Source organism: Prionailurus viverrinus, chromosome B1 (assembly GCF_022837055.1).
Source record: "Prionailurus viverrinus isolate Anna chromosome B1, UM_Priviv_1.0, whole genome shotgun sequence".
NCBI classification, from domain to species: domain Eukaryota; kingdom Metazoa; phylum Chordata; class Mammalia; order Carnivora; family Felidae; genus Prionailurus; species Prionailurus viverrinus.
This window is the reverse complement of record NC_062564.1, coordinates 150,184,720-150,187,649: the sequence shown is the minus strand read 5'-3', so window position 1 is coordinate 150,187,649 and position 2,930 is coordinate 150,184,720. Positions and strand designations below refer to the sequence as shown.

The 2,930-nt window shown below is 34.8% G+C and overlaps 1 pseudogene; it reads right to left on the bottom strand.

The window, feature by feature from the left end:
- Positions 1-232: 232 nt before the first annotated feature.
- On the bottom strand, positions 233-333 carry LOC125165061 (uncharacterized; annotated as a pseudogene).
- Positions 334-2,930: the final 2,597 nt, after the last annotated feature.

Genomic DNA, 2,930 nt, shown 5'->3' with positions numbered 1-2,930 from the left:
AAGTGCCTATTGTGCACATAAACAAAGCCCAAAAATGTTCGCTTATCAGCTCAGTAGCCTCTGAAGTCAACATCTGCCATGAGTCTATGTTTACGGCCACAGTAATTGCCCCATGTCAAAAGGATTATTTCACTGTCACAATTCATTAAGGGCAAACCTTGTTAATAGAAAATTTAGGCTTGGACTTTTTTTTTCAGCTTTACTGAGGTATAAAATTCATCTTGCATAACTGAAAAGTAGGGAATGCTTCACAAATCTGTGTGTCATCCTTAGCAAGGGTCACGCTAATCTCTGCATGGTTCCTATTCTAGTATATAATCTACCAAAACAAGCACTAGGTATGTTTGGATTTTTATTTGGGGTGTTTGTATTTTTTCAATTATTATTTTGACATTCTCTGGATCTGAAAAATCATAAAATCCCAAATTAATAACCGAATATGCTCTTTGAGAAAAATAGAATTTCACATCATTGTAATTATTCCTCTATACTGAACAGAGTTGATTTTTTTCTTAAAACAGTGCATGCTGATTTAATTATTGCATCGTTGTTATTTTTTAAATTTCTGGCAATACTAGTTCTCTGTTCTGGTACTCTTCTTCAAATATTTCTCAACAATTATCATCTATATATTCTTCCAGATAAAACTCTGAATCATTTCATCAAGCTCCTCACCTTACTAAAACACCTCTAATTTATTTCTTTCACCAAAATATTTTCCAGATAGTCTTGAGTTAAATATAAATATGCAAACCAGCACCAGAAACAAGTGGAAGGAAATATAATTGATTATCTCTCACCTCTAGGCAGAGAAGAACTTTCTAGGCATAAAAAACAAACAAAGAAACACAAGATGAAAAGATTGACAGGATAGATCTCACTGCTCTTGGCCTTCTCTGCTTTTCTTGAATTAGTTTTACTAGCTGGGTCATCTTGGGCAAGATACTTATCCTTTTCTGTTCCTTTGTGTCCTTATCTATGTAGTTGAGAAACAAACTCAACCATGGTGAGTTTATGGAACACCAACTGTAGGGAATATCAGGAAGGCATTTAAAAACATACTGAGAAAGCATAGGGATGAAAAATCACTTATGTAATCTTCAAAAGTAGTGTGGTATAATCATAAGAATAGATTTTGGTGCTGGACAAACCTGGCTTGTAAGTCTGCCTTTGCCACTTTAGAAGATCTGTGCCTTACATATGATGATAGCAGTGTAAAGAGTTGTTTTGAAAGTTAAAAATAGTAGAGGGCTAGAGTACCAAAATTATAATCTCATTGTCCAAAATAGTAAACCAATCATTCAAATTCTAATGCAATCCAAAGACCACCATTCATGCCCCAATCTCAATCAGTTCCTCCCAGACCAATCATCTGTCTTTGTTTAATTTTTCCTCATAACTAGGTTACTAGCACCACAATCTAGTCCTAAAAACATGTAAACCAGATAAGAAAGCAACTTACAAAAAGGAGAATATATGGCCAAGTGCTAATGCCTTTAATTAAAAACAAACAAAAAAAAACAACCAAAAAAAAAAACCACCTCCTAAAAATCAATACAAAACATTACAAACATTACAAAACAATACAAACATTATCATGTTTGGGTTGTCTGGCTGGCTCAGTCAGTGGAGCATGCAACTCTTGATCTTGGGGCTATTCAAACCACACACCAGGCATAGAGATTACTTAAAAATAGCATCTTTAGGGGTTCCTGGTAGTTCAGTCAGTTAAGTATCTGACTCTTGATCTCAACTTACGTCTTGATCTCAGGGTCATGAGATGTACTGGGAATGAAGCCTACTTAAAAAAGAAAAAATCTTTAAATCTATATCTATATCTATCTATAGAGAGAGAGAGAGAACAGGGACAACATGAGCAGAGGAGGGACAGAGAGAGAGAGAGAGGGAAAAAGGGAATCTCAAGCAGGCTCCATGCCGTCAGCACAGAGCTGGATGCGGGGCTCAAACCCACGAAACCATGATGAGATCATGACCTGAGCCAAAACGAAGAATTACGGACACTTAAACATTAAGCCACCCAGGCACCCTGAAAGAAAAAAAATCTTTAAAAAAAAAAAAAAAAGATGAGCGTGTTCAATAGGAAAAAAAATAAGTAAATAACTAGCAATTCATATAAGAAGATATACAAAGGATGGAGAGACATGTTAGTTTCATTTGATATTTTAAAATGCAAATTGAAATAGAATATACTATTGTTCACCAATCAGCATTAGGTAGTAAAAAAAATGATAATACTCAGTGTTGCACACAGTAAGGGTATATTAGTGACTATTGCTGAGTTTAAAAACTGGTACAACTAAAAAATAAATAAATAAAAAATAAATAAAAACTGGTACAAATTTTGGAAGACAATTTGATGATATATTCAAATATCTATATTAAAAGCTTAAATTATGGGGCGCCTGGGTGGCGCAGTCGGTTAAGCGTCCGACTTCAGCCAGGTCACGATCTCACGGTCCGTGAGTTCGAGCCCCGCGTCAGGCTCTGGGTTGATGGCTCAGAGCCTGGAGCCTGCTTCCGATTCTGTGTCTCCCTCTCTCTCTGCCCCTCCCCCGTTCATGCTCTGTCTCTCTCTGTCCCAAAAATAAATAAATGTTGAAAAAAAAAAATTGTTTTTAAAAGCTTAAATTGTCTGGGTGCCTCTCTCTCAATAAATAAATAAACATAAAAAATTAAATAAAATAAATAAAAGCTTAAATTGTCTTTAGCTATACCACTTAAAAGAATTTGACCTAAAAATATCAGAGACAAATATAAATACTTATGTACATAAATATTCATTACAGCAGTATTTTTTAATAAAATGCAAAAATAACCTAAATTTCTGCCACTTGGAGAATAGTTAAATGTTATTTCCATCTGTTTGACTATCATACCACCACTAAAAATCATGACCTTGAGGGCCATTT